The 25,526-nt window shown below is 50.5% G+C and overlaps 7 non-coding genes and 3 pseudogenes across 7 annotated transcripts; 5 read left to right on the top strand and 5 right to left on the bottom strand.

Moving 5' to 3' along the window:
• The first annotated feature begins 1,318 nt into the window (after nt 1-1,318).
• Nucleotides 1,319-1,482, top strand: LOC129180556 (U1 spliceosomal RNA). The gene has a single exon (XR_008570187.1). It is a non-coding gene; the product is annotated as a U1 spliceosomal RNA (small nuclear RNA).
• A 1,982-nt stretch (nt 1,483-3,464) lies between these two features.
• LOC129180609 (U2 spliceosomal RNA) lies at nt 3,465-3,655 on the bottom strand. The gene has a single exon (XR_008570235.1). It is a non-coding gene; the product is annotated as a U2 spliceosomal RNA (small nuclear RNA).
• A 1,378-nt stretch (nt 3,656-5,033) lies between these two features.
• LOC129180555 (U1 spliceosomal RNA) lies at nt 5,034-5,197 on the top strand. Its single transcript, XR_008570186.1, has one exon. It is a non-coding gene; the product is annotated as a U1 spliceosomal RNA (small nuclear RNA).
• A 1,982-nt stretch (nt 5,198-7,179) lies between these two features.
• On the bottom strand, nt 7,180-7,396 carry LOC129180668 (U2 spliceosomal RNA; annotated as a pseudogene).
• A 6,802-nt stretch (nt 7,397-14,198) lies between these two features.
• On the top strand, nt 14,199-14,362 carry LOC129180554 (U1 spliceosomal RNA). The gene has a single exon (XR_008570185.1). It is a non-coding gene; the product is annotated as a U1 spliceosomal RNA (small nuclear RNA).
• A 1,979-nt stretch (nt 14,363-16,341) lies between these two features.
• On the bottom strand, nt 16,342-16,532 carry LOC129180574 (U2 spliceosomal RNA). The gene has a single exon (XR_008570202.1). It is a non-coding gene; the product is annotated as a U2 spliceosomal RNA (small nuclear RNA).
• A 1,378-nt stretch (nt 16,533-17,910) lies between these two features.
• On the top strand, nt 17,911-18,074 carry LOC129180566 (U1 spliceosomal RNA). Its single transcript, XR_008570197.1, has one exon. It is a non-coding gene; the product is annotated as a U1 spliceosomal RNA (small nuclear RNA).
• A 1,979-nt stretch (nt 18,075-20,053) lies between these two features.
• On the bottom strand, nt 20,054-20,244 carry LOC129180621 (U2 spliceosomal RNA). Its single transcript, XR_008570247.1, has one exon. It is a non-coding gene; the product is annotated as a U2 spliceosomal RNA (small nuclear RNA).
• Nucleotides 20,245-21,622: 1,378 nt separating this feature from the next.
• LOC129180568 (U1 spliceosomal RNA) lies at nt 21,623-21,748 on the top strand (annotated as a pseudogene).
• Nucleotides 21,749-23,740: 1,992 nt separating this feature from the next.
• LOC129180651 (U2 spliceosomal RNA) lies at nt 23,741-23,945 on the bottom strand (annotated as a pseudogene).
• Nucleotides 23,946-25,526: the final 1,581 nt, after the last annotated feature.

Genomic DNA, 25,526 nt, shown 5'->3' with positions numbered 1-25,526 from the left:
GCACACACTGACTCACGACGACCTCAAACGTCAACACGCTGTTAGATGTAGTTACATATAGGCGCCTCTCTTGGCACATGTTAGATAGTGTGACCGGAGCAGACTTGTGGACTCGCTGTATCTTTTCACTCGGCCTTGGCTTTTCTTTTCCACACCCTTTTGCACACTCATTATCGAGCGGCTCCAAGCAGCTAAGACCACCGGGGCACACATAGAGGCATAGGACAGGAGGTAAAAGCTAGGTAAAAGACGTCTGACCAGAAGTGCCTCGGACTTGCTCCTGCACCCGCTTAGAAGACGAGTCCCCGCAGCTGTGTATCATTCTTCCTGGTGCATTCAACTGTTGAAATTGAGCTATCGTTTCCGAGACTTATTTGGAAGCACGAAAGATAACGAACCAAAGACTTTTGATGCCAAACGACAACCCCGCGCGCACATTGTAAACAATAAAAAGATGCACCTGTGTTGTTTTGCAGCCATAATATCAAACCAGTGTTTCGTGACCCATTCGTTATTGAAGCTCATGCGGTGCACGTCGGTCTATGCATGAAGCGGCAATAAACTGATTTTACTCAGCCACATCAGAATAGTCCTCGGTAAGCACACAATGGAGGCCACAGTCCAATGTGAATATGTTTGAAACAGTGACGTGGACTCAGTACTCCAGTCTCCCCGTGGAATGCCTGCAGCAACTGGACTATGCCACTTGCTGTCGCTGTCTTTGCTCAGCATGAAGCCACAAGAGTGGAATGTGCAACACAGCCTCACTCTTTGACATAACGAGAGTACTGTCCTTATTAATCCTATCGCCAGTATGAGCAACTACAAAAGTATTTCAGTGTCATTTGGCTTGTGCATGTGATCGCGGGAGAGCGCCGACGCGGCATAATACAGAACGCATTCCCATAATGCATTGCTCCGGCGTCAGAAGATTGCGTGGAAACTAGCTGCGGCACTCAAACTTCTGGCTAATGAAGTAACAACTCTGGTAACAACAATGTCACATTTCCTTTGTCTGTTGCCCTTCACTTTTGCTCTACTTTCTGACATTTGGACCGCAGAGACGGCGGCGTCAGGGGAAAGATGTGAAGGCGAGACGCCACCGGGAAGTGTCCAGAAGGCCAGAGCGTCCAAAATCACAAGGCCGGTCGTGGCTGTAGGAGGTGCCTCCGAACGTGTGGCGTCCGTCGAGCGCAAGGGCAGATGCTGAACTTGGACACAGGTCCAGTGCGTGTGTTTGTTGTGAAGCAGCCGATGACACCACCACTTAGCATGCTGCGTGTGTGAGAGTCTCGTCTGAGTGAGACTCGTCCAACTCATACTTACCTGGCAGGGGAGATACCATGATCAAGAAGGTGGTTCACCCAGGGCGAGGCTCAGCCATTGCACATGGGTTGAGCTGACCCCTGCGAATTCCCCAAATGTGGGAATCTCGACTGCATAATTTGCGATAGTGGGGGACTGCGTTCGCGCTCTCCCCTGATGGCGTGTTTAAAACAACTTGCAGGTGCAGTCTTGCGCAAAGCTTCTGGGCTTGCGGCCACATCCCCGTTTGCGCAAGAGCGGGGAATGACGAGCCCAGAACTTCCAACGCCTACTGGGAAGGTCTGTACGACCACGGATGACAACCACCCAGCAATAAGGCTCGCCTGCACTCAGGCGGGAAAAGTGAAATAAGAATTTCTCCAGTAGCATTCTCACCCGGACAGAGAAAGCTGTGTCGGCCAAGTGAACTCAACTTTACCGGCACACCGGAACCGCTCCCCACAGTGGACCTCAACACAGCAACCAATTCGGTCGTCGGAAACAACCATCGACCTGAAGCCGAAGCAGATCAAATTGCTGTCGTTCTCGTCAGCAGCCTTCCCAGCGCCATGGTAACTGCTTCCGATCTTCCTGTCTTGGAGGAAGGAAGGAAAGTAAGGAAAGCAGCGAGACCCTTGAAGAAGAACCATGACACGGCGAGCTTACCAGGAGACAAGGGAAGATGCAGAGTCATCCTCAAAACCGCAGCTCGCAAGGCCAACCTAACGGCTCTGCTCGGTGACGACACTGAACACGAACGACCGAAGAGCAATCCCACCGGTGAATACAAGAAGATCACGGAATGTCTTCAGAGGCCGGGAAAAAAGAGGACGGTGTAGAGTGTCACACGTGCTACCTACCGCCTGCATCCCGGAGAAGTCACACCTTGCATTTACGGACTGCCCAAAATTCACAAGGCGGGAGGTCCACTCAGGCCTGTTGTTGCCAGCAGATTCGACTCTTCCACGGTCAGTATTGCCAAATACCCAGCCACCATTCTGGCCCCACTGCTTGGCAGTACCCCACCCCATGTCCACAGCTCCACAGACTTCACTAATGAGATTCAGACCCTCAGGTTATCTCCGGAAGAGACCCTGGTATGAGTCGACATCACCTCCCCGTTTACACCTATCTCCACCACTGCAGCAATAGACACTGGCAGAAGAAGGGCAACAGTAGCACTCCAGCCTCCAAGACACAAGCAACCTCACTCCAGAGCAAGTATATGATTTCCTGCAAATGTGCCTTAAGGGCACATGCTTGCAATTCCGTATGTGTTTCTACAGGCCAAGACATGGCTCTGCCGTGGGCTCACCGCTCTCAGCCATTGTGGCTATCGTGTACATGGAAGACGTGGAAAGAAAACTACGGGGATCCTGCACAGGAACTAAAGACAGCCACTGCTTCCGATGTGTGGATGACACGCGGGTTTGCCAATCTTCGGACTGTGAAGTGCGGCCGGGGATGGATGGAAGCCTCAACATTGAGGTCTACGGTAAACCTACCCGCGCTGGCCCGTTCCTACACTTGTACCGCCTTCGCACACTGGAACCCAAGCTAGGAGCTGTCAGAGCCGCAAACAACAGAGCAGAAAATAGCCCTAACCGAAGGAGCAGACACGCATTTTACAGGCTCTAACCACCTGTGGCTATCCCAAAGTGGCTCTATGTCAAATCCAGCAAAGGAAGGGCCACGACACCTGACCGCGAGAAGCAAAACAGAGGGCGGAAAGCCGCGGTCCCTTACTTGGTTGGTTTGTCGAGGAAACTCGGAAGGCTTCCACCAGACGAGACCATTTTGTCAGATTCCACCCAGCTGTCGATCACTGCGACACCCGCTGGCCCCTGGGAAGTGCGCAAGAGACCCGAGTATCAGGAGCCGGTGGAAGAGTGCAGGAGGCATGGCCGGAGAACACGCTGCTTTATGCATTGTGCTCCCTTTGTAAGGTGTTGATGCTGCTGGGAAGGCAAAGAGGGTCCACGGAGGGCGCAGACACTGTCGCAGGGCATATTTTCCACAGCGTACCGCCACCTGCTCGGGTGGCACCAAACGTAAACACTTTCATTGGTCTTTGGTGAGCATCGCACGGTATCGGGCAAAACATGCCGGATGCTGTCAAACGACCTGCGTGAAGCTGCCTTTGCTGTCAACATGAGAAGGAGAAGTGCACCGCTCCCGGAGATACTGCAATACCAGGTCGATGCGTGGAGCGGACGGCGCAAGCCCCGAGCTCAGCTCCCTGTCCCAAAAAGCAATTTAATATTTGGTCCCCAGATAGGAGACATATCAGATATTAAACTGATAAGAACAGATACTACACTTGATCTTAGCCAAAAGGCCGAGAAGCGATAGCATTGAAAGCTCAGAGGGGAGCATGTCATTTCTGACAAAACAAGCTAAAGTCCCGGTTGCACACACTGACTCACGACGACCTCAAACGTCAACACGCTGTTAGATGTAGTTACATATAGGCGCCTCTCTTGGCACATGTTAGATAGTGTGACCGGAGCAGACTTGTGGACTCGCTGTATCTTTTCACTCGGCCTTGGCTTTTCTTTTCCACACCCTTTTGCACACTCATTATCGAGCGGCTCCAAGCAGCTAAGACCACCGGGGCACACATAGAGGCATAGGACAGGAGGTAAAAGCTAGGTAAAAGACGTCTGACCAGAAGTGCCTCGGACTTGCTCCTGCACCCGCTTAGAAGACGAGTCCCCGCAGCTGTGTATCATTCTTCCTGGTGCATTCAACTGTTGAAATTGAGCTATCGTTTCCGAGACTTATTTGGAAGCACGAAAGATAACGAACCAAAGACTTTTGATGCCAAACGACAACCCCGCGCGCACATTGTAAACAATAAAAAGATGCACCTGTGTTGTTTTGCAGCCATAATATCAAACCAGTGTTTCGTGACCCATTCGTTATTGAAGCTCATGCGGTGCACGTCGGTCTATGCATGAAGCGGCAATAAACTGATTTTACTCAGCCACATCAGAATAGTCCTCGGTAAGCACACAATGGAGGCCACAGTCCAATGTGAATATGTTTGAAACAGTGACGTGGACTCAGTACTCCAGTCTCCCCGTGGAATGCCTGCAGCAACTGGACTATGCCACTTGCTGTCGCTGTCTTTGCTCAGCATGAAGCCACAAGAGTGGAATGTGCAACACAGCCTCACTCTTTGACATAACGAGAGTACTGTCCTTATTAATCCTATCGCCAGTATGAGCAACTACAAAAGTATTTCAGTGTCATTTGGCTTGTGCATGTGATCGCGGGAGAGCGCCGACGCGGCATAATACAGAACGCATTCCCATAATGCATTGCTCCGGCGTCAGAAGATTGCGTGGAAACTAGCTGCGGCACTCAAACTTCTGGCTAATGAAGTAACAACTCTGGTAACAACAATGTCACATTTCCTTTGTCTGTTGCCCTTCACTTTTGCTCTACTTTCTGACATTTGGACCGCAGAGACGGCGGCGTCAGGGGAAAGATGTGAAGGCGAGACGCCACCGGGAAGTGTCCAGAAGGCCAGAGCGTCCAAAATCACAAGGCCGGTCGTGGCTGTAGGAGGTGCCTCCGAACGTGTGGCGTCCGTCGAGCGCAAGGGCAGATGCTGAACTTGGACACAGGTCCAGTGCGTGTGTTTGTTGTGAAGCAGCCGATGACACCACCACTTAGCATGCTGCGTGTGTGAGAGTCTCGTCTGAGTGAGACTCGTCCAACTCATACTTACCTGGCAGGGGAGATACCATGATCAAGAAGGTGGTTCACCCAGGGCGAGGCTCAGCCATTGCACATGGGTTGAGCTGACCCCTGCGAATTCCCCAAATGTGGGAATCTCGACTGCATAATTTGCGATAGTGGGGGACTGCGTTCGCGCTCTCCCCTGATGGCGTGTTTAAAACAACTTGCAGGTGCAGTCTTGCGCAAAGCTTCTGGGCTTGCGGCCACATCCCCGTTTGCGCAAGAGCGGGGAATGACGAGCCCAGAACTTCCAACGCCTACTGGGAAGGTCTGTACGACCACGGATGACAACCACCCAGCAATAAGGCTCGCCTGCACTCAGGCGGGAAAAGTGAAATAAGAATTTCTCCAGTAGCATTCTCACCCGGACAGAGAAAGCTGTGTCGGCCAAGTGAACTCAACTTTACCGGCACACCGGAACCGCTCCCCACAGTGGACCTCAACACAGCAACCAATTCGGTCGTCGGAAACAACCATCGACCTGAAGCCGAAGCAGATCAAATTGCTGTCGTTCTCGTCAGCAGCCTTCCCAGCGCCATGGTAACTGCTTCCGATCTTCCTGTCTTGGAGGAAGGAAGGAAAGTAAGGAAAGCAGCGAGACCCTTGAAGAAGAACCATGACACGGCGAGCTTACCAGGAGACAAGGGAAGATGCAGAGTCATCCTCAAAACCGCAGCTCGCAAGGCCAACCTAACGGCTCTGCTCGGTGACGACACTGAACACGAACGACCGAAGAGCAATCCCACCGGTGAATACAAGAAGATCACGGAATGTCTTCAGAGGCCGGGAAAAAAGAGGACGGTGTAGAGTGTCACACGTGCTACCTACCGCCTGCATCCCGGAGAAGTCACACCTTGCATTTACGGACTGCCCAAAATTCACAAGGCGGGAGGTCCACTCAGGCCTGTTGTTGCCAGCAGATTCGACTCTTCCACGGTCAGTATTGCCAAATACCCAGCCACCATTCTGGCCCCACTGCTTGGCAGTACCCCACCCCATGTCCACAGCTCCACAGACTTCACTAATGAGATTCAGACCCTCAGGTTATCTCCGGAAGAGACCCTGGTATGAGTCGACATCACCTCCCCGTTTACACCTATCTCCACCACTGCAGCAATAGACACTGGCAGAAGAAGGGCAACAGTAGCACTCCAGCCTCCAAGACACAAGCAACCTCACTCCAGAGCAAGTATATGATTTCCTGCAAATGTGCCTTAAGGGCACATGCTTGCAATTCCGTATGTGTTTCTACAGGCCAAGACATGGCTCTGCCGTGGGCTCACCGCTCTCAGCCATTGTGGCTATCGTGTACATGGAAGACGTGGAAAGAAAACTACGGGGATCCTGCACAGGAACTAAAGACAGCCACTGCTTCCGATGTGTGGATGACACGCGGGTTTGCCAATCTTCGGACTGTGAAGTGCGGCCGGGGATGGATGGAAGCCTCAACATTGAGGTCTACGGTAAACCTACCCGCGCTGGCCCGTTCCTACACTTGTACCGCCTTCGCACACTGGAACCCAAGCTAGGAGCTGTCAGAGCCGCAAACAACAGAGCAGAAAATAGCCCTAACCGAAGGAGCAGACACGCATTTTACAGGCTCTAACCACCTGTGGCTATCCCAAAGTGGCTCTATGTCAAATCCAGCAAAGGAAGGGCCACGACACCTGACCGCGAGAAGCAAAACAGAGGGCGGAAAGCCGCGGTCCCTTACTTGGTTGGTTTGTCGAGGAAACTCGGAAGGCTTCCACCAGACGAGACCATTTTGTCAGATTCCACCCAGCTGTCGATCACTGCGACACCCGCTGGCCCCTGGGAAGTGCGCAAGAGACCCGAGTATCAGGAGCCGGTGGAAGAGTGCAGGAGGCATGGCCGGAGAACACGCTGCTTTATGCATTGTGCTCCCTTTGTAAGGTGTTGATGCTGCTGGGAAGGCAAAGAGGGTCCACGGAGGGCGCAGACACTGTCGCAGGGCATATTTTCCACAGCGTACCGCCACCTGCTCGGGTGGCACCAAACGTAAACACTTTCATTGGTCTTTGGTGAGCATCGCACGGTATCGGGCAAAACATGCCGGATGCTGTCAAACGACCTGCGTGAAGCTGCCTTTGCTGTCAACATGAGAAGGAGAAGTGCACCGCTCCCGGAGATACTGCAATACCAGGTCGATGCGTGGAGCGGACGGCGCAAGCCCCGAGCTCAGCTCCCTGTCCCAAAAAGCAATTTAATATTTGGTCCCCAGATAGGAGACATATCAGATATTAAACTGATAAGAACAGATTTTTTTTTTTTTTTTTTTTTTTTTTTTTTTTAACGTGTTTATTGTCACTGTTACAAAAAATTTACTACATTTCAAAACATTTTTTTAAAGATGCCTTTTAAAATTCAATTATTTACAACACCAATAATTTAAGTAAAAATAAAATCAGTAAAAATTCTGTAAAATTAAAAGTGTTGCAGGCAGCAAAATGTGTAAAATTTGTACAGACCATTTTAAAAAGTCATAATAAGCTTCAGTGTCGTCTGTTGCACAGGAGTGCAGTGAGTCCTGATCAATAGTGAGTTCACCCCACTCTCCCAGACAGTAATTCTCCAGGACGCTGCCAGGACGTCCCGAGGCCCTCATCCTTCTTCATTTCTCCCTCCTTCCTCTCCCGGAGAGCCAGGCCGTCGCTGCCGAGACCTTTGCTGTGAAGCTCCGGGTGCCACCTCCGGGTGGGCACAGACGACTCTTCTTTGTGACTGTGTCCTTGGCCCGCCGCTTGCAGCTGTCAGAGTCGCTGCAGCCATTCGGATCACAGCCACGGGGGGGGTCTGTCTGTGCCTCCTTACCAGCAAGTTGCGGGAGGTCCAGATGGCGTCTTTGATGGCGGCGAGGGCGAGCCACTGCTTTTCAAACTCCTTGCAGTTTAACTTCTGGTGGCTCGCCCCATAGAGCACGAGCTGTGCGTTTAGGACCTCCCTTGCTGGCAAGTCCGGGAAATTTAGGTCGCCGGCTGTCGCCCACAGGTCTCTGGCAGCACTGCACTCCCAGAGGAGATGCCTCACCGTCTCAGGGGCGCCACAACCCGGTCGGGGACAAGTTGAGTTTGCTGCCATTCCTCGGGAGTGCATAACGGACCTGACTGGGAGGACCTCGTGGGCCACCATCCATGCCAGGTCCCGGAGTCTGTTTGGGAGAGCCGGGTGGTTGACGTTGCGCCAAACATCTGTGGGCTCGCCAAGTGCGAGCCCGCGCACTGGACTCACTGGATCCCGCTCCTGCACAACAGAAACGACAGAGCGATGATTTTTTAAAACGTCAAAAGTTTCTTTTTCCAGATTAAAATGTCTTAAAAAGGTCCTTATAAAAGCATATGCTGGTGGTAAATTAAAGGAAACAGGTACAGTTTGATCTAAGGGGATCAGTTTGAGCCGTCTTAAGTAGGAGCCCATCCAGTATCGTGCCAGCGCTTTTGTTTTGGGATTACTGGATGGGCTCATCGCACTCATCAGGTGTAGGGACGTGTATCTCGCTCCAAGGAATATTTGGAGGTCTGGCACTCCTTTTCCTCCTTTTCCTTTTGATTTTTTCATGACTTCTCTCCTCACTCTCTCCCACTTGGAGCCCCAAAGGAAGTAAAAAATGGCTCGGTCCAGGTCTAAAAGAACGTTTCTTTTGGGGGTAAAAACAGAGCTGATCAATAAAAGCAAAGGTAAAATCACAGCTTTTATGATTAAAACCTTTCCTTCCAGGGTCAGCTGTCTCAGTCCCCAAAACCCCAGTCTTTGCCTAACTTTCCCTACCACGTCGCCCCAATTTGTTTCACCTCCCCCGTCCTTGCCAAATTTAATTCCCAGTATTTTTTGGTCAGTCTGTGTCACAGTCAGGGGAAGTCCCGTCTTCTCCGATTCCGTCCAGGGTCCATAAAACTGGGCTTGGGTCTTTTCTCTATTGAGTTTTGACCCAGAGGCCCGTCCATAAAAGTCAGTCAGGTCCAGTGCTCTTTTAACAGATAAAATATCCGTGCATAAAATGTTCAAATCGTCCATATATAAAATACATTTTGGTACGAGTCCCCCTGGAATAGTCGCCCCTTTAATCCATCTGTCCCTTCTCAAAATCTGTGCCAGAGGTTCTATACATAAAACATACAGGAGGGCAGATAACGGGCATCCCTGACGGACACCGCAGTTAATTTGGACTGCTTTTGTCAGATTCCCGTTTACCACAAATTTGCTGGTAATATCCCGGTACAGCAGTCCCACCCACGCTACGAATCTTTCCGGAAAACCCATTCTTTGCAGTACCCTGAAAAGGTACTGGTGCGAGACCCGATCAAAGGCTTTCTCAAAGTCTAAATTTAGGACTACTAACCGAATGTTTCTGTCTCTCGCAAGACAGATGGTGTCACGAATCAGCATGAGGCTGTCTGTGATCTTCCTCCCTGGGATGGCACAGGTTTGATCCGGGTCAATCAAGTCATCTAAAAACATGGACATACGTGTCGCTAAAAGTTTACTAAAAATTTTGCAGTCACAGTTTAAAAGGGTAATAGGTCTCCAATTTTTAAGATCGGTCTTGTCTTTTGTCTTATAAAGGAGTGTCACTATCCCTACTCTAAAACTGTCAGGTAGTCGGCTACTTTGTTCAAATTCCTTAAAAACAGCGAGTAACTCTGGTGCTAAAATATCCCAAAAAGTTAAATAAAATTCCAAGGGGAGCCCATCCTCACCTGGGGACTTCCCCTTCTTAAAAGCCACGACGCATTTATTTAACTCTTTGAGAGTAAAATCCTGTTTTAAAAGCACATTTTCGCTCACTGATTTTTCAATAAAACCTAAAACTTCTAAAATAGCTTCAGGCTTTGTATTTTTAGTTGCATAGAGTTCTTGATAAAAGCGTTCTATTGTTTCATTTATTTCAGTTGTTGTTTCCACTATGCGCCCTTCTTTATTTTGTAATTTTAAAATACCTCCTGGCTTGCTTAGGATTTTTTTAAAGAAATAGCGGGTGCATTTTTCCCCTTCTTCTATTTCTTTTTCCTTGCTCCTTAAGATAACACCTTTACTTTTGATTTTTTCTAGAGTAGCCATTTCATTTTTTACCTGCTTGATTTCTTCCTTGAAATTCAGCCCTTTTAGTGTTAAGTTAAAATAACGTTGTAAGCGTTTTTGCAGTCCTATCATGTATCTTTTTTCTTTGTAAGATTTTTTCCGTCCTGCTTGTTGAAAGAAAAGCCGGGTCCTTAACTTCACCATTTCCCACCACTGTGCTCGTGAAACATGCAAGTCTTGAAGGGTCTGCCAGTCCTTGAACCGCTCCCTGTACTGACTGACCAAGTCTTGATCTTCCAGCAGGGAGCAATTCAGTTTCCACGGACCTCTTCCCACTACCACACCCGAGGGGAGTGAGAGAGTGCAGGAGAGAATCAGGTGATCAGAGAAAAAGACAGGGGTCAATCTAGCATCAGTAGGTGGCCAATCCCGTGTGAATATGTAATCTATGCGAGAGGCTCTGGTGCTGTCGCCACTGAACCAGGTGAAGCCCTCCTCTCTAGGATGCATGGCTTTATAACAATCGTGCAGTTTGAAATCCCTACTCATGGCTTGTAATAAAACCGATGTTTTATCAACTTTAAAATCTTCTCCCGCCCCCCTTCTGTCTTTCCTGCTTAAAATGCAATTAAAATCCCCCCCCACCACTATAGGTACCCGGCCTAACATGTGGGACTGCAAGTTTTCTAAAAAATCATACCTTTCATTTTTTTCGTTAAAACCATAAATATTTAAGAGGTTAAAATCCTGTCCCATAAAAGTCAAGTGTGCTGATAGTGCTCGTCCCTCTCTCACCACGGTGCTCCCCTTCACCGTAACGTGGGGGTTGTTGATTAAAATGGCCACTCCGTCATTTTTGTTCTCATTTGACCCGCTCCATAAGGATGTTTGTGGCCACATTTCCTCCCACTGTTTGTAGCTTTTTAAAAAGGGTAAACCACATTCTTGTAATAGAAACACATCTGACTTAAAAGTTTGAAGGAAGGATAAAACACTCTGAGCTCTAACTTTCGACTTCACACTTCTCACATTGATGGTGGAGAAGGTGAGAGTCACAAGTATGATTTTTTTTTTTTTTTTTTTTTTTTTTTTTTTTTAAAACCAATAAACAACTAAAAGGGCCTAAAAAAATAAATAAATAAATAAATGAATAAAAAAACAACTTAAAATTTAAACTGTGACTAAGAAATATCTTGTGAATGAAGCTCCTCCTTCACTCCAGTTGGTGAGGGCTGGAGGGGGAGGGGCTCCCTTCCCTGTCGGCGTCTGGGTGTCGGTCTTTCCTGGAGTCTATCATTCAAAGTCCTCTTCGCCCTTGGGGTTGACTGCAAAACGATATTTAAAAAGGACAGTTCATTTGGTGAGCCTGAGGGGAAGACCCGCGGCTCCTCCATAGAACTGTCTGAGAGGACCTCTGGCCTTCCCCTCTTTTCTGATAATAGAGAAGAGTCAGAAGACAGCTCTGAAGCAAGTCTTTTGGCCTTTTGGGCATTTGGAATGGTGTCTTCTTCCACACTCTCTGATATTTCTTGGCTGCTGTCCAGGTGAGTGCACCCCTCACTTGGCAACAGGCCACTTTGAGTCGTGGTTTCCTGGGCTTCTGTAGGCTCCGCCCTCTCTCCCGCCTCACCTGATTCCTCTCCTCCAATCACAGGTTTTGGCGGGAGATTTGAATTTTCAACAGTTTCAGAGGCCTTTTGGGCCCTCACATTTTCCTCTCCTATTTCCTCATTTTGTTTTCCTTTCCCAGCCTTCAGCTTGTTGGCAAATGATTTTGGGCAGTCTCTGAAGAGATGATTTGAATCTCCACAGAGGTTGCACCTTCTGCCATTGGTACATTGTTCAAAAGTGTGACCAATTTCTCTACATTTTCGACACACAGTCTGCTGACATGCCTCTGCCAGGTGCCCGTGCTCTCCACACTTGCGGCAGAGCTTGGGCTGACCCTGGTAGTGTATGTAGCCTCGGTTTTCTCCCAGAACTATCATCGATGGGAGATGTTTCAGGCCCTGGAAGCCCTGAGGGTCCTGCCATTGTTGGATGGGGACCCTCCAGGCACAATTCCAGATGCCGTCTTCGTCTCTCACCTTCATAGCCTGGCCTTTAACCGTGCAATATCTTCCCAGCCAAAAACAAATGTCGTCTGCGGTCACTGTCTCATTAAACATTCGGACAATAACAGTTTTAGCAGCATTGTCAGTCAGTTTTTCCACATTGAACACAGACAACTGGGGTTTAGCATCCTCATACCTTTGCCAAAAATCTCTCAGAGTTGCAGCAGACTGAAAACTTACATCAAAGCCTTTGTGAAAAGGCAGTGTCAAAATGCAATTCAGATCTTCCGGTTTGAATTTCAGGGTCTGTTGGATGATTTTCCGGGAAAAGTCCAGTCTGGACATTCCAACTTCTTCACCATCCACTTGCTTGAGTGTAAAACGCACGCTGTGGTGCCTCCGCATACCGGCATGGCTAGCCGACATGATGGAGGCACCACCAGCTAAAATGAAAAAAAGTATGCAATAAATACAATTAAAACAACAGATAAATAACTAAAAACCAATTAGAAAAAATTTACTTACCTTTAGTTGCTGTGAAAACAATAAAGTTATAATGCACTGTAAAGTGCCAAGAATGTCCTCCCAATGACTGGCAGAATCCTATGCCACAAAAGCATACAATTCCCCACCCGTAGGAGGTGACCGCAGTCTTAGCCAAAAGGCCGAGAAGCGATAGCATTGAAAGCTCAGAGGGGAGCATGTCATTTCTGACAAAACAAGCTAAAGTCCCGGTTGCACACACTGACTCACGACGACCTCAAACGTCAACACGCTGTTAGATGTAGTTACATATAGGCGCCTCTCTTGGCACATGTTAGATAGTGTGACCGGAGCAGACTTGTGGACTCGCTGTATCTTTTCACTCGGCCTTGGCTTTTCTTTTCCACACCCTTTTGCACACTCATTATCGAGCGGCTCCAAGCAGCTAAGACCACCGGGGCACACATAGAGGCATAGGACAGGAGGTAAAAGCTAGGTAAAAGACGTCTGACCAGAAGTGCCTCGGACTTGCTCCTGCACCCGCTTAGAAGACGAGTCCCCGCAGCTGTGTATCATTCTTCCTGGTGCATTCAACTGTTGAAATTGAGCTATCGTTTCCGAGACTTATTTGGAAGCACGAAAGATAACGAACCAAAGACTTTTGATGCCAAACGACAACCCCGCGCGCACATTGTAAACAATAAAAAGATGCACCTGTGTTGTTTTGCAGCCATAATATGAAACCAGTGTTTCGTGACCCATTCGTTATTGAAGCTCATGCGGTGCACGTCGGTCTATGCATGAAGCGGCAATAAACTGATTTTACTCAGCCACATCAGAATAGTCCTCGGTAAGCACACAATGGAGGCCACAGTCCAATGTGAATATGTTTGAAACAGTGACGTGGACTCAGTACTCCAGTCTCCCCGTGGAATGCCTGCAGCAACTGGACTATGCCACTTGCTGTCGCTGTCTTTGCTCAGCATGAAGCCACAAGAGTGGAATGTGCAACACAGCCTCACTCTTTGACATAACGAGAGTACTGTCCTTATTAATCCTATCGCCAGTATGAGCAACTACAAAAGTATTTCAGTGTCATTTGGCTTGTGCATGTGATCGCGGGAGAGCGCCGACGCGGCATAATACAGAACGCATTCCCATAATGCATTGCTCCGGCGTCAGAAGATTGCGTGGAAACTAGCTGCGGCACTCAAACTTCTGGCTAATGAAGTAACAACTCTGGTAACAACAATGTCACATTTCCTTTGTCTGTTGCCCTTCACTTTTGCTCTACTTTCTGACATTTGGACCGCAGAGACGGCGGCGTCAGGGGAAAGATGTGAAGGCGAGACGCCACCGGGAAGTGTCCAGAAGGCCAGAGCGTCCAAAATCACAAGGCCGGTCGTGGCTGTAGGAGGTGCCTCCGAACGTGTGGCGTCCGTCGAGCGCAAGGGCAGATGCTGAACTTGGACACAGGTCCAGTGCGTGTGTTTGTTGTGAAGCAGCCGATGACACCACCACTTAGCATGCTGCGTGTGTGAGAGTCTCGTCTGAGTGAGACTCGTCCAACTCATACTTACCTGGCAGGGGAGATACCATGATCAAGAAGGTGGTTCACCCAGGGCGAGGCTCAGCCATTGCACATGGGTTGAGCTGACCCCTGCGAATTCCCCAAATGTGGGAATCTCGACTGCATAATTTGCGATAGTGGGGGACTGCGTTCGCGCTCTCCCCTGATGGCGTGTTTAAAACAACTTGCAGGTGCAGTCTTGCGCAAAGCTTCTGGGCTTGCGGCCACATCCCCGTTTGCGCAAGAGCGGGGAATGACGAGCCCAGAACTTCCAACGCCTACTGGGAAGGTCTGTACGACCACGGATGACAACCACCCAGCAATAAGGCTCGCCTGCACTCAGGCGGGAAAAGTGAAATAAGAATTTCTCCAGTAGCATTCTCACCCGGACAGAGAAAGCTGTGTCGGCCAAGTGAACTCAACTTTACCGGCACACCGGAACCGCTCCCCACAGTGGACCTCAACACAGCAACCAATTCGGTCGTCGGAAACAACCATCGACCTGAAGCCGAAGCAGATCAAATTGCTGTCGTTCTCGTCAGCAGCCTTCCCAGCGCCATGGTAACTGCTTCCGATCTTCCTGTCTTGGAGGAAGGAAGGAAAGTAAGGAAAGCAGCGAGACCCTTGAAGAAGAACCATGACACGGCGAGCTTACCAGGAGACAAGGGAAGATGCAGAGTCATCCTCAAAACCGCAGCTCGCAAGGCCAACCTAACGGCTCTGCTCGGTGACGACACTGAACACGAACGACCGAAGAGCAATCCCACCGGTGAATACAAGAAGATCACGGAATGTCTTCAGAGGCCGGGAAAAAAGAGGACGGTGTAGAGTGTCACACGTGCTACCTACCGCCTGCATCCCGGAGAAGCCACACCTTGCATTTACGGACTGCCCAAAATTCACAAGGCGGGAGGTCCACTCAGGCCTGTTGCCAGCAGATTCGACTCTTCCACGGTCAGTATTGCCAAATACCCAGCCACCATTCTGGCCCCACTGCTTGGCAGTACCCCACCCCATGTCCACAGCTCCACAGACTTCACTAATGAGATTCAGACCCTCAGGTTATCTCCGGAAGAGACCCTGGTATGAGTCGACATCACCTCCCCGTTTACACCTATCTCCACCACTGCAGCAATAGACACTGGCAGAAGAAGGGCAACAGTAGCACTCCAGCCTCCAAGACACAAGCAACCTCACTCCAGAGCAAGTATATGATTTCCTGCAAATGTGCCTTAAGGGCACATGCTTGCAATTCCGTATGTGTTTCTACAGGCCAAGACATGGCTCTGCCGTGGGCTCACCGCTCTCAGCCATTGTGGCTATCGTGTACATGGAAGACGTGGAAAGAAAACTACGGGGATCCTGCACAGGAACTAAAGACAGCCACTGCTTCCGATGTGTGGATGACACGCGGGTTTGCCAATCTTCGGACTGTGAAGTGCGGCCGGGGATGGATGGAAGCCTCAACATTGAGGTCTACGGTAAACCTACCCGCGCTGGCCCGTTCCTACACTTGTACCGCCTTCGCACACTGGAACCCAAGCTAGGAGCTGTCAGAGCCGCAAACAACAGAGCAGAAAATAGCCCTAACCGAAGGAGCAGACACGCATTTTACAGGCTCTAACCACCTGTGGCTATCCCAAAGTGGCTCTATGTCAAATCCAGCAAAGGAAGGGCCACGACACCTGACCGCGAGAAGCAAAACAGAGGGCGGAAAGCCGCGGTCCCTTACTTGGTTGGTTTGTCGAGGAAACTCGGAAGGCTTCCACCAGACGAGACCATTTTGTCAGATTCCACCCAGCTGTCGATCACTGCGACACCCGCTGGCCCCTGGGAAGTGCGCAAGAGACCCGAGTATCAGGAGCCGGTGGAAGAGTGCAGGAGGCATGGCCGGAGAACACGCTGCTTTATGCATTGTGCTCCCTTTGTAAGGTGTTGATGCTGCTGGGGAGGCAAAGAGGGTCCACGGAGGGCGCAGACGCTGTCGCAGGGCATATTTTCCACAGCGTACCGCCACCTGCTCGGGTGGCACCAAACGTAAACACTTTCATTGGTCTTTGGTGAGCATCGCACGGTATCGGGCAAAACATGCCGGATGCTGTCAAACGATCTGCGTGAAGCTGCCTTTGCTGTCAACATGAGAAGGAGAAGTGCACCGCTCCCGGAGATACTGCAATACCAGGTCGATGCGTGGAGCAGACGGCGCAAGCCCCGAGCTCAGCTCCCTGTCCCAAAAAGCAATTTAATATTTGGTCCCCAGATAGGAGACATATCAGATATTAAACTGATAAGAACAGATACTACACTTGATCTTAGCCAAAAGGCCGAGAAGCGATAGCATTGAAAGCTCAGAGGGGAGCATGTCATTTCTGACAAAACAAGCTAAAGTCCCGGTTGCACACACTGACTCACGACGACCTCAAACGTCAACACGCTGTTAGATGTAGTTACATATAGGCGCCTCTCTTGGCACATGTTAGATAGTGTGACCGGAGCAGACTTGTGGACTCGCTGTATCTTTTCACTCGGCCTTGGCTTTTCTTTTCCACACCCTTTTGCACACTCATTATCGAGCGGCTCCAAGCAGCTAAGACCACCGGGGCACACATAGAGGCATAGGACAGGAGGTAAAAGCTAGGTAAAAGACGTCTGACCAGAAGTGCCTCGGACTTGCTCCTGCACCCGCTTAGAAGACGAGTCCCCGCAGCTGTGTATCATTCTTCCTGGTGCATTCAACTGTTGAAATTGAGCTATCGTTTCCGAGACTTATTTGGAAGCACGAAAGATAACGAACCAAAGACTTTTGATGCCAAACGACAACCCCGCGCGCACATTGTAAACAATAAAAAGATGCACCTGTGTTGTTTTGCAGCCATAATATCAAACCAGTGTTTCGTGACCCATTCGTTATTGAAGCTCATGCGGTGCACGTCGGTCTATGCATGAAGCGGCAATAAACTGATTTTACTCAGCCACATCAGAATAGTCCTCGGTAAGCACACAATGGAGGCCACAGTCCAATGTGAATATGTTTGAAACAGTGACGTGGACTCAGTACTCCAGTCTCCCCGTGGAATGCCTGCAGCAACTGGACTATGCCACTTGCTGTCGCTGTCTTTGTTCAGCATGAAGCCACAAGAGTGGAATGTGCAACACAGCCTCACTCTTTGACATAACGAGAGTACTGTCCTTATTAATCCTATCGCCAGTATGAGCAACTACAAAAGTATTTCAGTGTCATTTGGCTTGTGCATGTGATCGCGGGAGAGCGCCGACGCGGCATAATACAGAACGCATTCCCATAATGCATTGCTCCGGCGTCAGAAGATTGCGTGGAAACTAGCTGCGGCACTCAAACTTCTGGCTAATGAAGTAACAACTCTGGTAACAACAATGTCACATTTCCTTTGTCTGTTGCCCTTCACTTTTGCTCTACTTTCTGACATTTGGACCGCAGAGACGGCGGCGTCAGGGGAAAGATGTGAAGGCGAGACGCCACCGGGAAGTGTCCAGAAGGCCAGAGCGTCCAAAATCACAAGGCCGGTCGTGGCTGTAGGAGGTGCCTCCGAACGTGTGGCGTCCGTCGAGCGCAAGGGCAGATGCTGAACTTGGACACAGGTCCAGTGCGTGTGTTTGTTGTGAAGCAGCCGATGACACCACCACTTAGCATGCTGCGTGTGTGAGAGTCTCGTCTGAGTGAGACTCGTCCAACTCATACTTACCTGGCAGGGGAGATACCATGATCAAGAAGGTGGTTCACCCAGAGCGAGGCTCAGCCATTGCACATGGGTTGAGCTGACCCCTGCGAATTCCCCAAATGTGGGAATCTCGACTGCATAATTTGCGATAGTGGGGGACTGCGTTCGCGCTCTCCCCTGATGGCGTGTTTAAAACAACTTGCAGGTGCAGTCTTGCGCAAAGCTTCTGGGCTTGCGGCCACATCCCCGTTTGCGCAAGAGCGGGGAATGACGAGCCCAGAACTTCCAACGCCTACTGGGAAGGTCTGTACGACCACGGATGACAACCACCCAGCAATAAGGCTCGCCTGCACTCAGGCGGGAAAAGTGAAATAAGAATTTCTCCAGTAGCATTCTCACCCGGACAGAGAAAGCTGTGTCGGCCAAGTGAACTCAACTTTACCGGCACACCGGAACCGCTCCCCACAGTGGACCTCAACACAGCAACCAATTCGGTCGTCGGAAACAACCATCGACCTGAAGCCGAAGCAGATCAAATTGCTGTCGTTCTCGTCAGCAGCCTTCCCAGCGCCATGGTAACTGCTTCCGATCTTCCTGTCTTGGAGGAAGGAAGGAAAGTAAGGAAAGCAGCGAGACCCTTGAAGAAGAACCATGACACGGCGAGCTTACCAGGAGACAAGGGAAGATGCAGAGTCATCCTCAAAACCGCAGCTCGCAAGGCCAACCTAACGGCTCTGCTCGGTGACGACACTGAACACGAACGACCGAAGAGCAATCCCACCGGTGAATACAAGAAGATCACGGAATGTCTTCAGAGGCCGGGAAAAAAGAGGACGGTGTAGAGTGTCACACGTGCTACCTACCGCCTGCATCCCGGAGAAGTCACACCTTGCATTTACGGACTGCCCAAAATTCACAAGGCGGGAGGTCCACTCAGGCCTGTTGCCAGCAGATTCGACTCTTCCACGGTCAGTATTGCCAAATACCCAGCCACCATTCTGGCCCCACTGCTTGGCAGTACCCCACCCCATGTCCACAGCTCCACAGACTTCACTAATGAGATTCAGACCCTCAGGTTATCTCCGGAAGAGACCCTGGTATGAGTCGACATCACCTCCCCGTTTACACCTATCTCCACCACTGCAGCAATAGACACTGGCAGAAGAAGGGCAACAGTAGCACTCCAGCCTCCAAGACACAAGCAACCTCACTCCAGAGCAAGTATATGATTTCCTGCAAATGTGCCTTAAGGGCACATGCTTGCAATTCCGTATGTGTTTCTACAGGCCAAGACATGGCTCTGCCGTGGGCTCACCGCTCTCAGCCATTGTGGCTATCGTGTACATGGAAGACGTGGAAAGAAAACTACGGGGATCCTGCACAGGAACTAAAGACAGCCACTGCTTCCGATGTGTGGATGACACGCGGGTTTGCCAATCTTCGGACTGTGAAGTGCGGCCGGGGATGGATGGAAGCCTCAACATTGAGGTCTACGGTAAACCTACCCGCGCTGGCCCGTTCCTACGCTTGTACCGCCTTCGCACACTGGAACCCAAGCTAGGAGCTGTCAGAGCCGCAAACAACAGAGCAGAAAATAGCCCTAACCGAAGGAGCAGACACGCATTTTACAGGCTCTAACCACCTGTGGCTATCCCAAAGTGGCTCTATGTCAAATCCAGCAAAGGAAGGGCCACGACACCTGACCGCGAGAAGCAAAACAGAGGGCGGAAAGCCGCGGTCCCTTACTTGGTTGGTTTGTCGAGGAAACTCGGAAGGCTTCCACCAGACGAGACCATTTTGTCAGATTCCACCCAGCTGTCGATCACTGCGACACCCGCTGGCCCCTGGGAAGTGCGCAAGAGACCCGAGTATCAGGAGCCGGTGGAAGAGTGCAGGAGGCATGGCCGGAGAACACGCTGCTTTATGCATTGTGCTCCCTTTGTAAGGTGTTGATGCTGCTGGGGAGGCAAAGAGGGTCCACGGAGGGCGCAGACACTGTCGCAGGGCATATTTTCCACAGCGTACCGCCACCTGCTCGGGTGGCACCAAACGTAAACACTTTCATTGGTCTTTGGTGAGCATCGCACGGTATCGGGCAAAACATGCCGGATGCTGTCAAACGACCTGCGTGAAGCTGCCTTTGCTGTCAACATGAGAAGGAGAAGTGCACCGCTCCCGGAGATACTGCAATACCAGGTCAATGCGTGGAGCGGACGGCGCAAGCCCCGAGCTCAGCTCCATGTCCCAAAAAGCAATTTAATATTTGGTCCCCAGATAGGAGACATATCAGATATTAAACTGATAAGAACAGATACTACACTTGATCTTAGCCAAAAGGCCGAGAAGCGATAGCATTGAAAGCTCAGAGGGGAGCATGTCATTTCTGACAAAACAAGCTAAAGTCCCGGTTGCACACACTGACTCACGACGACCTCAAACGTCAACACGCTGTTAGATGTAGTTGCATATAGGCGCCTCTCTTGGCACATGTTAGATAGTGTGACCGGAGCAGACTTGTGGACTCGCTGTATCTTTTCACTCGGCCTTGGCTTTTCTTTTCCACACCCTTTTGCACACTCATTATCGAGCGGCTCCAAGCAGCTAAGACCACCGGGGCACACATAGAGGCATAGGACAGGAGGTAAAAGCTAGGTAAAAGACGTCTGACCAGAAGTGCCTCGGACTTGCTCCTGCACCCGCTTAGAAGACGAGTCCCCGCAGCTGTGTATCATTCTTCCTGGTGCATTCAACTGTTGAAATTGAGCTATCGTTTCCGAGACTTATTCGGAAGCACGAAAGATAACGAACCAAAGACTTTTGATGCCAAACGACAACCCCGCGCGCACATTGTAAACAATAAAAAGATGCACCTGTGTTGTTTTGCAGCCATAATATGAAACCAGTGTTTCGTGACCCATTCGTTATTGAAGCTCATGCGGTGCACGTCGGTCTATGCATGAAGCGGCAATAAACTGATTTTACTCAGCCACATCAGAATAGTCCTCGGTAAGCACACAATGGAGGCCACAGTCCAATGTGAATATGTTTGAAACAGTGACGTGGACTCAGTACTCCAGTCTCCCCGTGGAATGCCTGCAGCAACTGGACTATGCCACTTGCTGTCGCTGTCTTTGCTCAGCATGAAGCCACAAGAGTGGAATGTGCAACACAGCCTCACTCTTTGACATAACGAGAGTACTGTCCTTATTAATCCTATCGCCAGTATGAGCAACTACAAAAGTATTTCAGTGTCATTTGGCTTGTGCATGTGATCGCGGGAGAGCGCCGACGCGGCATAATACAGAACGCATTCCCATAATGCATTGCTCCGGCGTCAGAAGATTGCGTGGAAACTAGCTGCGGCACTCAAACTTCTGGCTAATGAAGTAACAACTCTGGTAACAACAATGTCAGATTTCCTTTGTCTGTTGCCCTTCACTTTTGCTCTACTTTCTGACATTTGGACCGCAGAGACGGCGGCGTCAGGGGAAAGATGTGAAGGCGAGACGCCACCGGGAAGTGTCCAGAAGGCCAGAGCGTCCAAAATCACAAGGCCGGTCGTGGCTGTAGGAGCTGCCTCCGAACGTGTGGCGTCCGTCGAGCGCAAGGGCAGATGCTGAACTTGGACACAGGTCCAGTGCGTGTGTTTGTTGTGAAGCAGCCGATGACACCACCACTTAGCATGCTGCGTGTGTGAGAGTCTCGTCTGAGTGAGACTCGTCCAACTCATACTTACCTGGCAGGGGAGATACCATGATCAAGAAGGTGGTTCACCCAGGGCGAGGCTCAGCCATTGCACATGGGTTGAGCTGACCCCTGCGAATTCCCCAAATGTGGGAATCTCGACTGCGTTCGCGCTCTCCCCTGATGGCGTGTTTAAAACAACTTGCAGGTGCAGTCTTGCGCAAAGCTTCTGGGCTTGCGGCCACATCCCCGTTTGCGCAAGAGCGGGGAATGACGAGCCCAGAACTTCCAACGCCTACTGGGAAGGTCTGTACGACCACGGATGACAACCACCCAGCAATAAGGCTCGCCTGCACTCAGGCGGGAAAAGTGAAATAAGAATTTCTCCAGTAGCATTCTCACCCGGACAGAGAAAGCTGTGTCGGCCAAGTGAACTCAACTTTACCGGCACACCGGAACCGCTCCCCACAGTGGACCTCAACACAGCAACCAATTCGGTCGTCGGAAACAACCATCGACCTGAAGCCGAAGCAGATCAAATTGCTGTCGTTCTCGTCAGCAGCCTTCCCAGCGCCATGGTAACTGCTTCCGATCTTCCTGTCTTGGAGGAAGGAAGGAAAGTAAGGAAAGCAGCGAGACCCTTGAAGAAGAACCATGACACGGCGAGCTTACCAGGAGACAAGGGAAGATGCAGAGTCATCCTCAAAACCGCAGCTCGCAAGGCCAACCTAACGGCTCTGCTCGGTGACGACACTGAACACGAACGACCGAAGAGCAATCCCACCGGTGAATACAAGAAGATCACGGAATGTCTTCAGAGGCCGGGAAAAAAGAGGACGGTGTAGAGTGTCACACGTGCTACCTACCGCCTGCATCCCGGAGAAGTCACACCTTGCATTTACGGACTGCCCAAAATTCACAAGGCGGGAGGTCCACTCAGGCCTGTTGCCAGCAGATTCGACTCTTCCACGGTCAGTATTGCCAAATACCCAGCCACCATTCTGGCCCCACTGCTTGGCAGTACCCCACCCCATGTCCACAGCTCCACAGACTTCACTAATGAGATTCAGACCCTCAGGTTATCTCCGGAAGAGACCCTGGTATGAGTCGACATCACCTCCCCGTTTACACCTATCTCCACCACTGCAGCAATAGACACTGGCAGAAGAAGGGCAACAGTAGCACTCCAGCCTCCAAGACACAAGCAACCTCACTCCAGAGCAAGTATATGATTTCCTGCAAATGTGCCTTAAGGGCACATGCTTGCAATTCCGTATGTGTTTCTACAGGCCAAGACATGGCTCTGCCGTGGGCTCACCGCTCTCAGCCATTGTGGCTATCGTGTACATGGAAGACGTGGAAAGAAAACTACGGGGATCCTGCACAGGAACTAAAGACAGCCACTGCTTCCGATGTGTGGATGACACGCGGGTTTGCCAATCTTCGGACTGTGAAGTGCGGCCGGGGATGGATGGAAGCCTCAACATTGAGGTCTTCGGTAAACCTACCCGCGCTGGCCCGTTCCTACACTTGTACCGCCTTCGCACACTGGAACCCAAGCTAGGAGCTGTCAGAGCCGCAAACAACAGAGCAGAAAATAGCCCTAACCGAAGGAGCAGACACGCATTTTACAGGCTCTAACCACCTGTGGCTATCCCAAAGTGGCTCTATGTCAAATCCAGCAAAGGAAGGGCCACGACACCTGACCGCGAGAAGCAAAACAGAGGGCGGAAAGCCGCGGTCCCTTACTTGGTTGGTTTGTCGAGGAAACTCGGAAGGCTTCCACCAGACGAGACCATTTTGTCAGATTCCACCCAGCTGTCGATCACTGCGACACCCGCTGGCCCCTGGGAAGTGCGCAAGAGACCCGAGTATCAGGAGCCGGTGGAAGAGTGCAGGAGGCATGGCCGGAGAACACGCTGCTTTATGCATTGTGCTCCCTTTGTAAGGTGTTGATGCTGCTGGGAAGGCAAAGAGGGTCCACGGAGGGCGCAGACACTGTCGCAGGGCATATTTTCCACAGCGTACCGCCACCTGCTCGGGTGGCACCAAACGTAAACACTTTCATTGGTCTTTGGTGAGCATCGCACGGTATCGGGCAAAACATGCCGGATGCTGTCAAACGACCTGCGTGAAGCTGCCTTTGCTGTCAACATGAGAAGGAGAAGTGCACCGCTCCCGGAGATACTGCAATACCAGGTCGATGCGTGGAGCGGACGGCGCAAGCCCCGAGCTCAGCTCCCTGTCCCAAAAAGCAATTTAATATTTGGTCCCCAGATAGGAGACATATCAGATATTAAACTGATAAGAACAGATTTTTTTTTTTTTTTTTTTTAACGTGTTTATTGTCACTGTTACAAAAAATTTACTACATTTCAAAACATTTTTTTAAAGATGCCTTTTAAAATTCAATTATTTACAACACCAATAATTTAAGTAAAAATAAAATCAGTAAAAATTCTGTAAAATTAAAAGTGTTGCAGGCAGCAAAATGTGTAAAATTTGTACAGACCATTTTAAAAAGTCATAATAAGCTTCAGTGTCGTCTGTTGCACAGGAGTGCAGTGAGTCCTGATCAATAGTGAGTTCACCCCACTCTCCCAGACAGTAATTCTCCAGGACGCTGCCAGGACGTCCCGAGGCCCTCATCCTTCTTCATTTCTCCCTCCTTCCTCTCCCGGAGAGCCAGGCCGTCGCTGCCGAGACCTTTGCTGTGAAGCTCCGGGTGCCACCTCCGGGTGGGCACAGACGACTCTTCTTTGTGACTGTGTCCTTGGCCCGCCGCTTGCAGCTGTCAGAGTCGCTGCAGCCATTCGGATCACAGCCACGGGGGGGGTCTGTCTGTGCCTCCTTACCAGCAAGTTGCGGGAGGTCCAGATGGCGTCTTTGATGGCGGCGAGGGCGAGCCACTGCTTTTCAAACTCCTTGCAGTTTAACTTCTGGTGGCTCGCCCCATAGAGCACGAGCTGTGCGTTTAGGACCTCCCTTGCTGGCAAGTCCGGGAAATTTAGGTCGCCGGCTGTCGCCCACAGGTCTCTGGCAGCACTGCACTCCCAGAGGAGATGCCTCACCGTCTCAGGGGCGCCACAACCCGGTCGGGGACAAGTTGAGTTTGCTGCCATTCCTCGGGAGTGCATAACGGACCTGACTGGGAGGACCTCGTGGGCCACCATCCATGCCAGGTCCCGGAGTCTGTTTGGGAGAGCCGGGTGGTTGACGTTGCGCCAAACATCTGTGGGCTCGCCAAGTGCGAGCCCGCGCACTGGACTCACTGGATCCCGCTCCTGCACAACAGAAACGACAGAGCGATGATTTTTTAAAACGTCAAAAGTTTCTTTTTCCAGATTAAAATGTCTTAAAAAGGTCCTTATAAAAGCATATGCTGGTGGTAAATTAAAGGAAACAGGTACAGTTTGATCTAAGGGGATCAGTTTGAGCCGTCTTAAGTAGGAGCCCATCCAGTATCGTGCCAGCGCTTTTGTTTTGGGATTACTGGATGGGCTCATCGCACTCATCAGGTGTAGGGACGTGTATCTCGCTCCAAGGAATATTTGGAGGTCTGGCACTCCTTTTCCTCCTTTTCCTTTTGATTTTTTCATGACTTCTCTCCTCACTCTCTCCCACTTGGAGCCCCAAAGGAAGTAAAAAATGGCTCGGTCCAGGTCTAAAAGAACGTTTCTTTTGGGGGTAAAAACAGAGCTGATCAATAAAAGCAAAGGTAAAATCACAGCTTTTATGATTAAAACCTTTCCTTCCAGGGTCAGCTGTCTCAGTCCCCAAAACCCCAGTCTTTGCCTAACTTTCCCTACCACGTCGCCCCAATTTGTTTCACCTCCCCCGTCCTTGCCAAATTTAATTCCCAGTATTTTTTGGTCAGTCTGTGTCACAGTCAGGGGAAGTCCCGTCTTCTCCGATTCCGTCCAGGGTCCATAAAACTGGGCTTGGGTC

The sequence above is a fragment of the Dunckerocampus dactyliophorus genome, chromosome 4, assembly GCF_027744805.1.
Source record: "Dunckerocampus dactyliophorus isolate RoL2022-P2 chromosome 4, RoL_Ddac_1.1, whole genome shotgun sequence".
NCBI lineage: Eukaryota > Metazoa > Chordata > Actinopteri > Syngnathiformes > Syngnathidae > Dunckerocampus > Dunckerocampus dactyliophorus.
This window is presented reverse-complemented; position numbering and strand designations above follow the sequence as displayed.